Below are 11,368 nucleotides of genomic sequence, written 5' to 3' on the forward strand. Positions count from 1 at the left end.
ACTGTTTGAAATGTGAACATTGTTCTGCTGCAGTCAATGGACTAAACCAGAGAAGAAGAAAACAGACTTTACCATGAAGATCCTCAGTGTGGATCAGTATAATATCAGCCTGATGTCTGCAGTTTAGTGTCAGCACAACTTTCACATCATATTCATCTCAGCACAACTAAAACATGCTGACTGACCTCAGAGTTTCAAGTCCACATCCTGGACTCTCCAGGAAACCACACAGATGCTTCACTCCTGAATCCTGCAGCTTGTTGTTGACGCTCAGGTCCAGCTCTCTCAGATGGGAGGGGTTGGACTTCAGTGCTGCTGCCAGATAATCACAGCTGATCTCTGACAAACCACAGCCCCTCAATCTGTATAAAGAATGAAGATGTAAGTTTATTAGACAAAGTGCTTGAAATCATTCAGTGTTTCATCATCTGTTCAGAGCTGAAGAAGGTTCAGAATGTAGAAGTTTAGAAAATGGAAACTCCAAACAGCTGAAGCCAACAGGAAGCAGCTTCAAACAAACACAACAAGAGAAAAAACTCTGAATGTTTCACATTAAAGTCGTACATTTCTCATAAAAACAGGACAAAGACTTGAAAAAGTCGTGTTTTTCCTTCCAGGAACCACATGGCTTCACTTTTAAAGGTGAAGTGTGAAAGAAATGGACATATTTGAAGTCCAACACCTTTTTCCAGTCACATTATTAAAGCAGACAAACTACAAGCTCATTTTCATGCCAACAAGTCATCTTCTGACCTGGACTAACAACACTGGTCTCTATGTGCAGCTGGCTGTGAGACCAGTGCTCAGGGAGCGTCTACAAAGTGCAACACTGAAAGAACACCACACACTCATTTGCTTCCATCATCCAACCTGAAGAGGAAACAGAGACGCCTCCCCTTCAAAGTAAAAGCTGCTCCTTTTGGACACAGTATCAAAGAAAGTCTACAGTATAACATGGAAAAGACAGAAAAAAGTTTTGGTTGTTTTTAAATTGTGCAGAAATGAAACTACACTAAGCTCAATTATGTGACAGACATTTCATCCCGTGTCAGTTTGGCCTCATCCTGGGCGGATTATCCAGCACACACTCTGACCACAGGCCCAGGGGCCACGCACAGCTGGGCTCCATCCAAGAGACAGGAAACAAACCAACACAATAATAAAAAGCACCATGTGATCTTCTTACAGCTTCAAGACAAACATAGTAAAAACATATTTGTTTCCTGATAAAATGATGTGACAGGTAGAACAGAGTAAAGTGGTGGTGTTACAGCCTTTCTCCCCTCTGCTGCCGAGGCTGTTAGTCTCTCCCAAACTCAGCTACAGGACTTCCAAATGAATGAAAGCAGCAGAAGTGGCTTTACAAATGAAAGAGGAAGAGGAGAAGAAGAGGAGAGGGAGGCCACCCTGACCATCACTCCAGCTGAAAACATCACACTTCCATTAAAGTTGGTGAGAAAATGTTGAGCAGGATGAGCTGCTGGCTAATCTGGAGGCTGTAGCAGCAGCTCACAGTCACCGTGGATTTCCACTCATGAAAAAGCTCTGGCTGCTTCATTTCTCATCTCACATCAGAGACTTTAGTGAAGCTGTACTGTGATGCTTCCATATTCCAGTGAGGCCTCCAGAATGATTTCAGCTGTTCTGTACACACACTGTGTGCCCTGTATGGCTCAAAGTCTCTGCAGCCTGTTTTATCTGCTATCATCAGATCTTCATCATCCTCATTCACATCCCTCACACACTCTACAGCCTCATCAGCACTGACTTCATCTTCACTGACTGATGGAGCACAACATGAACCTGTGGAGGCTGAAACACTGTCCTGTCAAACATCTCCCCGTCACCACTCCACTTCTGTCAGCCTTTAAATGAACCCTGCTCAAGTCTGTCACTTCTGTTTGGAGCCAAAAGAGGTCAAAGATGATGCCACTACATTCTTGTCTAGAAGATATTAAAGTGTATTTGGTGACACACAAAAAGGGTCAAGTTTAAGTACAGTTTGGGTCCACACATGTCCAAACCCTGGTGTGTGGGCCTACTTAGTACTGAGAAAAGCCCACTAAAAGAACGCCCACCAGACCAAAGCAATGGTTTTGACTTGATCAGCATTAACCCCGCCCCCTGACTTTGATGGGTGAAGTTGACAAATAAAATGTATTTATGAACAGCGATGCAGGGCCAGGAGTAGCAACGTGAATTAAATAAATACATCATTAAATAATTCATTATCAATATTTTTAATTCATTATGTACATTTTTAATTAATTGCTGAAATAAATAATTCATTAGTGATGTATTTATTTAATACAACCATAAAATTATTGCTAGTTTACTCAAATAAATTGAAGACATCAATAATAAAGGTTAAATTATGATAATGAATACATGCAACTATAACTGATGACATAAGAATTTGGATTTTTTAAGCTAAAGCGAAGGTGCTGACTCACTTGGCATGTTTCTCTCAAATCCTCCCTAATAACAATAACATAATTACACTTTAGCCACAAGAGGGCAGCAGCATTAATACAAGTCCCGTGTATATAAAGGTACAGGGATTATATTACAGGGATTTTGACAAAAACAAAACAGAAGTTGATGGCAGTGTGTTTTTCCATAACATACCAACCAAAATAAATAATAAAAACTTTATAACTTACAGAGCTTTTTTAGAGACTTTGACCACTGGCAGCAGCCTCAGAAGAGCCTCCTCTGAAGCAGAGTATTTCTGCAGGTCAAACTCATCCAGATCTTTTTCTGATGACAGTAAGATGAAGACCAGAGCTGACCACTGAGCAGGAGACAGTTTATCTGTGGAGAGACGTCCTGATCTCAGGGACTGTTGGATCTCCTCCAGTAGAGAACGATCATTCAGTTCATTCAGACAGTGGAACAGATTGATGCTTTTCTCTGCAGACAGATTCTCACTGAGCTTCTTCTTGATGTACTTGACTGCTTCTTGATTGGTCTGTGCGCTACTTCCTGTCTGTGTCAGCAGGCCTTGCAAACGAGTTTGATTAGTCTTCAGACCCAAGAGAAAACGAAGGAACAAGTCCAGGTGTCCATTGGGGCTCTGTAAGGCCTTGTCCACAGCACACTGGTGGAGAGATTGGAGTTTTGGTTTATCAAATAATTTAGTCCACATGGACGTTGTTTGTTGTTCTTCCAGCAGATTGAGTCCAGAGTTGATGAAGGTCAGGTGGACATGAAGAGCAGCCAGAAACTCCTGAACACTGAGATGAACAAAGCAGAACACCTTGTTCTGGTACAGTTGTTTCTCCTCTTTAAAGATCTGTGTGAACACTCCTGAGTACACTGAGGCTGCTCTGATATCGATGCCACACTCTGTCAGGTCTGGTTCATAGAAGATCAGGTTTCCTTTCTGCAGCTGATCAAAAGCCAGTTTTCCCAGTGACTCAATCATCTTCCTGCTCTCTGGACTCCAGTGTGGATCTGTCTCAGCTCCTCCATCATATTTGATCCTCTTGACTTTGGCCTGAACCACCAGGAAGTGGATGTACATCTCAGTCAGGGTGTTGGGCAGCTGTCCTCCCTCTCTGGTTTCCAGCACATCCTCCAGAACTGTAGCAGTGATCCAGCAGAAGACTGGGATGTGGCACATGATGTGGAGGCTTCGAGCTTTCTTGATGTGGGAGATGATCCTGCTGGCCTGCTCCTCATCTCTGAATCTCTTCCTGAAGTACTCCTCCTTCTGTGGGTCAGTGAACCCTCTGACCTCTGTCACCATGTCGACACACTGAGGAGGGATCTGATTGGCTGCTGCAGGTCGTGTTGTTATCCAAGGCGAGCAGAAGGGAGCAGGTTCCCTCTGATGAGGTTTGTCAGCAGCTCATCCAATGAGGTGGACTTTCTTGTTTCAGTCAGGATTTTAGTTTTGTTGAAGTCCAAATTAAGTCGACACTCATCCAGACCATCAAGTATGAACACAACCTGGAAGTCTTCAAGCCTGCAGATTCCTGATTGGTTACTTTGATTAAAGAAGTGATGAACAAGTTCCACCAAGCTGAACTTTTCCTCTTTCAGCACATTCAGCTCTCTGAAAGTGAATGGAAATATGAACTGGATGTCCTGGTTGGCTTTGTCTTCAGCCCAGTCCAGGCTGTATTTCTGTGTTAAGACTGTTTTCCCAATGCCAGCCACTCCCTTTGTCAGCACTGTTCTGATTGGTTCGTCTCTTCCAGGTGAGACTTTAAAGAGGTCTTCTTGTCTGATGGTTGTTTCTGCTCTGTCTGGTTTCCTGGATGCTGTTTCAATCTGTCTGACCTCATGTTCATCATTGACCTCTGCAGTCCCTCCCTCTGTGATGTGGAGCTCTGTGTAGATCTGATTCAGGAGGGTTGGGCTTCCTGCTTTAGCGATGCCCTCAAACACACACTGGAACTTCTTCTTCAGTTGGGCTTTAAGTTCACGTTTACAGAGTGAAGCAAATATTTCTGAAGGTAAGAAATTCAGAAACAAATATTACACAATAAATATCACAGCCTTTCAGTACCCTGAAAGGATGAATGTCTATTGGTCCATTTCTTGAGCTATTAGGAAAGATCAATATTCAGTCTTTAGAGAAATTTTCTTACTGCTCTGCAGATGGTCAGCCATCTCATGCTGCTTAAGTCTCCTCAAGAAGTGGAGTGTGATCTTCAGAAATGCTTCTCTGCAGCTCTTTCTTTCATCTTCATCCTCACCTCCAAACATCTCCTCATCCTCCATCTGGCTCTTTAAAGTTTCTGGGTGATCTGGACTCAGAAGCTTCTGGATCTTCTTCAGCTCGTTCTTCACAAACATGGTGATGTTGTCCTCCAGCCGCTGGAAAAGAAGACTATATGAATTACCCAGTGGTAAATGGACTGGTTCTTATATAGCTCTCTGTGATACTCTGTGCACACAAAGCATTTTATACAACATGCCTCATTCAACCAAGCACATTGTTCTGTGCTTAAATACTTTCTTTCACACTCTGATGGATGCATCAGAGGGCAGCTTGGGTTTAGTACGTTACCCAGTACATTTGCCAGCCAGGGTTTGATTCACAAAGCTTCTGACTAGTAGCTGACCTGCTCACCTCCTGAGCTACAGTCACCCCAATCTGACTGAAATCATGGAGCCCAAACTCTGATTTATGTTGGACACACTGACAATCCTCTGGTCCACAAAGTGCAGCACAGAGGTGACTGAAAAGAACAAATGTAAACGTAGTACTACAAACCATAACCACAGAGTCCAGGTGTGTTTGATGTTGCTGTGCAGACTGACCAGTGGAAACCTCTGCTCTCTCCTGCTCCACTCTGTGGAGGAGTAATGAATAATTAGCTCATGTTATGTCTGTCCACACACAGACACAAGCTAAAGGTCCATGAAGTGATGTTTGGATGGGTTCAGTCAATCAGATGACTGTCATGGTGAAGCTTTGCTAGTCCTGGTGATCCCACTGAGAATTAACAACTCAGTTTCCAGATGTCTGTAGTTTTCTGCTCAGTTTCTTTAGTCCCAACAGCTCTTACCATCTCCTGCATAAAGCTTTCCCTCCATGCTCAGATGCCCTGGAACAAGGTGCTCTCTTTATATCAGTGACTGGTTTAAAGGGACAACTTGCAGTGCTCGCCAAACTTTGTGTCAGCAAAAGTAGTTCTAATGTTTATTACACTTTTTACCTTTTTACACACACAAATCAATGAACGCAAAAACATAAACTTTTCAGATATTTTGTTTCACAATGTTACAAAACTCAGTTCACAACTACACAGTCTGACTTACAAAATATTTATGACCACAGTTTGAGCCGATGTATGTCCCGAGTCTGTGGACTCAGTGGTTTTGTTTTGATTGTTATTGTCTTTTGTTACAATTTCATCCTGATTAAGATTTTCTAGTTCTGAGGTTTTGGTTTCTGTGTTCCCTCTGTACTGTGTTAGTATTGTGTCTCTGTGTTCACTTCCTGTTTTATTTTGACAGAGCCATGTCCTACGTTAGTGTGTCTACTTTTGCTTCCCCTTGTCTGGATATGTCCCATTAATCCTGCTGTGTCTCCCTCCCTTGAGACAATCAGAGGGGCAGTGTGATGATCTTAGGTTACAAACTACCGCAGTCAAGTCATTAAGGGAGACAGGATCAAACTGCTCTAAGACAGCTGAGCACACAGGAGAAAGACTCGGATCTGAGGCAGCAGTCGGCGAGACAAGAGCCCTAATAGATAGAACCTTGTTGTTAAAAATGCTAAAAAATCATCACAAATACTTGGTGAAGAAATGACTCCGACATCATCACGTGAACGAAGAAAACGACTGAGGACATTAAAAAGTACCTGAGGCCTGTGACTGTTTACTGACACTAAGTTTAAGACAAACTGTGTCTGCAGTTTTTACAGCTTCTTGGTGAGCAGAAAGACAGAAAGTCCTTAAAATCTGTAGAGAAACATACAATCTGTCCTTTTTCCATCTCCTTTCGGCGCGTCTACAGTCACGTCTAAGGGAGCGCGTATGTTCATCCAACCACAGCTCTGATAAATGCTTAGCGCGCAGAGTCCTGAACGGAGCAATAGAGTCCAAAATATCAGTGCAGGTAGAATGAAGAGTGTCCGAAAGGTCCTCAACACTTTAACAGCTGGAGTTCATTATTCCAGAGTCCATAAAGGCAGCAGAAAAAGCGGCGCTGTTAGAGCATTAAGCGCTCGCTTTTTACACGCTGAGGCGCACGGCTTACCTACCGAGCAGCACAGCGTTACAGTGAACAACACAGGAAAATGATCGGAGATGCCCAACTCAGATATTTCAGTGATGCACACATCCAGCCCGTGGGAAAGCTCCAAGTCTAGTGTGTGACCTTTTTCATGCGTGGGACCAGTAACCCGCTGGGTCAAGTTAAAAGAGTCAATAATATTTAAAAAGTCCTTGACCAGAAGTTTAGAGTCACAGCAGACATGGATGTTAAAATCACCAAGGCAGTATCATCAGAAGACATAGCACACCCAGCTGTTCATCTGTCCATGAAGCCAGGTAACACACACCGATGAGTTAAACTGCAGGAATGTCTTAAAGACATAAAGACCTGGATGGACGCTAACTTTCTGCTTCTTAATTCAGATCAAACTGAGGTTATTGTACTCGGCCCTGAAAATCTTAGAAATATGGTATCTAAGCAGATCCTTACCCTGGATGGCATTACCTTGGCCTCCAGTAATGCTGTGAGGAACCTTGGAGTCATTTTTGACCAGGACATGTCCTTCAATGCACATATTAAACAAATATGTAAGACTGCTTTCTTCCATTTGCGCAACATCTCTAAAGTTAGAAATATCCTGTCTCAGAGTGATGCTGAAAAACTAGTTCATGCATTTATTACTTCCAGGCTGGACGACTGTAATTCACTATTATCAGGATGTCCTAAAACTTCACTGAAAAGTCTTCAGTTAATCCAAAATGCTGCAGCAGGAGTACTGACAGGGACTAGAAAGAGAGAGCAGATTTCTCCTGTTTTGGCTTCCCTTCATTGGCTTCCTGTTAAATCCAGAATTGAATTCAAAATCCTGCTCCTCACATACAAGGTCTTAAATAATCAGGGCCCACCTTATCTTAATGACCTTGTAGTACCATATCACCCTATTAGAGCACTTCGCTCTCGCTCTGCAGGCCTACTTGTTGTTCCTAGAGTATTTAAAAGTAGAATGGGAGGCAGAGCCTTCAGTTTTCAGGCCCCTCTTCAGTGGAACCAGCTTCCAGTTTGGATTCGGGAGACAGACACTATCTCTACTTTCAAGATTAGGCTTCAAACTTTCTTCTTACTTAACGATTAAGTCCCTGTATTCCACCGTTATATGGAAATCAGCCATTATAACTTGTGTCAAATCTACTTGTACCTCACAGTTTTCTAAGTACACAGAGAGCAGTGAACCTCAGAGCAGCAGCACATCAGACTGTGTGCAAAAAATCTAGAAGAGAAAATATTTTGAGCCATTTCTAAATGATTCTTGTGACCATGCTGCACCACAACACCTGATCTCTGGTTTCCTGACCTCTTCAATCCCACTTTAATACTTGACTAAACTCATTTTCCTGTTTAGGTGTTGAGGCAAAGCCACCCATCTACAATGCAGGCAACAGCAAATGGAGTTATTTTTTATTCCCTTTGGGTTTTCTCTACTTTTGTGCTACAAAATGTTCAAGCTGATTAAATTCATTAGAATAAAAGTTCAGATAATTTTCTCATATTAATGTTGGAGGTAGAAATTCAGGTAACTTTGCACAAAAACTGGCAGAAATTTCCTTCAAAGATGGAGTTTTTACTTTAATACTGTGAGTACATTTCAGAGCCTGGACTCTTTCACCTTTACTTGAGTAAAGAAGTTGAATCAGTATTTCAGCTTTAAGAGGGTATTTTAACACAAACATCAGTCCTTCTACTTAAGTATGTTTGCCTCTTTGTTTACGCCTAAATTAACTTTACTGTTAACGAGTTTTCATGTTTCTGTAATCCACCAGTGTGCTCATGCTTTTTTAATTGAAAACATATTTTTAATGATCAAATATAATTATTTTTGTTATTTGTGGATTTTAAATGTGCTTGACAGAGACAGATGATAACCATTATCCTGCACTGTGGTCTCAGGTTTGGTCGAGCTCGCACAAAGAATGGCTGGCTATGTTGAACTTCCTCCTGGGATCTACACTAAGAAGTGAGTCCAACATTAGCAGGGTCTCTTTCCTTTATCTGGATTCACTTTAGCACTCACAGTCACGTGAAGCTTGTTATTAACTCGATAAGTCAACCCAGGGTTTCAGCTGAGCGTTCACATGAAACACATGGTGTTGGCAGCATCTGATCAATCATATTCATGGAGACGTGTATCAGCAACAGAGCAGCTGAGTTTGCAGAAGGAAGTCAAACTAAACCACAGGAACAATATGAGGAGATTACACACATAATAAAATACTAGCAGTAACACAGCTGCTGCAGACAAATCAGTCGTGTGTGAGAGGAGAAGGACTGTAAAGGAGTTTGGTGTTAAAAGCTCTGTATGAATGTGGGAGCATTTGAAGGGCTTTAAAAAGGCCAATATAAAATAAAAGGCAGCAAAATTGCTGACTGTGAAAGTCACCAGACTTATCAGAGCTCTATGATTAAGACCTGTAAGAACACCTATTTGTACTTGTTGGCATTATATCAAACACACACGTATATTAAGCCTTTGTTTGAACTCTGGTTGAATTTGTTACTTTCAGACTGTGAAACATCACAGAGGCTGCAGCTGCAGATCTTTTTTTCACCTGGAAATTTACTTTAAATGTTAGATGGAAAATGTATTGCTCAGTTTAACCAAAGTAAGAACAATAATCCATAAACCTTCATAAAGACAAACATCTCCCCAGAACATTGAGCTGCTGAAGTGTCACTGAAGGGGAAACTATTTGTCCTCCTCCATCCAGCAACACCTGAAACACCTGAGTGGAAGCTCCTCCCTACACTGCGTTTGAAGCAAAGCACAAAGGAGACACCTGCTGGAGCAGCTGGAGTCCTACAGACACTCAGCCTCTTCACTACACAAACACCTCCTACAACATCCACTCTTTCCACTCTGACTGCTGTGTTTGTGGAAACACTCCAACACACACCGCTTCACATACCAACATAGAAATGTGTGTGAAAAAGGGCTGAGCTGATATTAAACATGAGGATTTATTCAAAAATACAGAGTCAGGAACAACATCTAGACACACATTACCTCTCAGCAGCAGAAGAACAGCCTTTAAAGTAAACACCAACACCCTTCGACATGTTGCTCTTTAAGGAAACACAGCTGGGTTCAGGTCCAGGAGATTCTGGCCTCTTATTGATCCTAAAAGAAAAACAATAAATGTAACAACTTCATGAGATAGGAAGGAAAAACTGGAAATATTAAATTAAAGACATGATGAACAACCCGAAACTCATAAAAATAATGTACTTACTTTTTGTCACATAACAGTCTTTTGTTAAAGTTTTCAATAATTTCCTTCGACTCGTTGCTCTTTAAGGAAACACAGCTGGGTTCAGGTCCAGGTTCTGGATTAGTTTTAGGGTTATGTCCAGCTGAGCCTGGTACGCCCCACAGCTCTGGGCTTTAAAACAACACACACAGAGGTATGAGTGTGAATAATGATGGAGCAGTGATGTGAGTGCTGAGCTGTGACATGGAGAAGAGTCACGGACAGTTAGAGATGGTCATCTCACCTCTGAGCTTTGGTCTGGCTCTCATGTTCCCCACACAGAGTGCTTTTAGAGGGAGGGACTCCCTCCTCTCTGTCCTCACACTGATCCATGCTGCTCAATTCACATCAGCTCACACACACTTTCTACCTTCACCTGCAGAGGAAACACAAATCATTCATGTGCACATCAACTGAGAGCTGCAGAGGTCGTGTCTGATGTGTTGGACTAACATCCATCTGAGACGCAGCTTTCATCAGTTCACTACAAAAAGTGTCACAGAGCCGAGTTCAGCCTCCAAATCCTCCATTACTGTAGTCCTACAAAGCAGCAGGTCAAACATGGCTGCAGAGAGCAGCTTTATGTCAGTAACAATGTCCAGGACCGAGCTGACTGCTTACAGAGTTCATACTCTAACTGCTAGCTGCTCTGCTAGCTAAGCTAACTCAGTAACAGTGACTGTGACAGCAGTTACTGTGGAACAGCGGCCGAGCTCAGGACACATTCAGTGTGTTTAGTCTGAGTCCTGGACTCTGATTCAATGGATTCAATCCAGCTCAGAGTTTCATGTGTTCATCAGAATAAAATACATGTACTAATATAAGAGAAGTAATCCTCTGAATGCAGGACTGTAATGGAGGATAAATAAGGTTTTTACAGCCTGAAAGAAACATTCAGTTCATATATTTGTAGACAGTGAAGCAGTTTTTAATACTGCAGCTGTTTCCTTCACCTGTGTGTGTGTGAGCCACAGCTTCATGTGCTGCTTTAGAAATATGTGGTCTGACTGCTCAGACTGAGTCTAGGAGGAAAGTTCACACGCTGGAGAAAGTTTTGTTCCTAACTTTGTCAGAGTTCGGCTCCAAAGACAAAGAAGACGGAGCTCACAGTCTGTAGATGGTCCTCAGTGTGTGTGTGAAGCCAAGAAAGCACACAGGAGTGTGTTTATGTCAGCAAATCAGTGTGTGTGAAGAGTCTGAGGGAGTGTGTGAATGAGACTAAACACTGAAACCAACAACGTCTGGATTTCTTTAAGTTTAACTTAAAGAAATCCAGACACTTTTCTTTTTGTCTCCATAATGTCTCCATAATGCTGCAATGTTATCTGCCCCAGAAACACACTGTGCAGAAGCTCTGATGGTGACACGGAAAAGTCAAAGTGGAGATA

General features: G+C 42.3%; 1 long non-coding RNA gene across 1 annotated transcript; it reads right to left on the reverse strand.

Annotated features, from left to right (window-relative positions):
* Positions 1-3,798: 3,798 nt before the first annotated feature.
* Positions 3,799-10,609, reverse strand: LOC102082317 (NACHT, LRR and PYD domains-containing protein 5). Its single transcript, XR_003218474.1, has 6 exons — positions 10,225-10,609; positions 9,963-10,112; positions 9,737-9,850; positions 5,228-5,306; positions 4,599-4,827; positions 3,799-4,457 (listed from the first exon to the last, which is right to left on the reverse strand). It is a non-coding gene; the product is annotated as an NACHT, LRR and PYD domains-containing protein 5 (long non-coding RNA).
* Between the last annotated feature and the right edge of the window lie 759 nt (positions 10,610-11,368).

This window comes from Oreochromis niloticus, unplaced genomic scaffold (assembly GCF_001858045.2).
Source record: "Oreochromis niloticus isolate F11D_XX unplaced genomic scaffold, O_niloticus_UMD_NMBU tig00008110_pilon, whole genome shotgun sequence".
NCBI classification, from domain to species: domain Eukaryota; kingdom Metazoa; phylum Chordata; class Actinopteri; order Cichliformes; family Cichlidae; genus Oreochromis; species Oreochromis niloticus.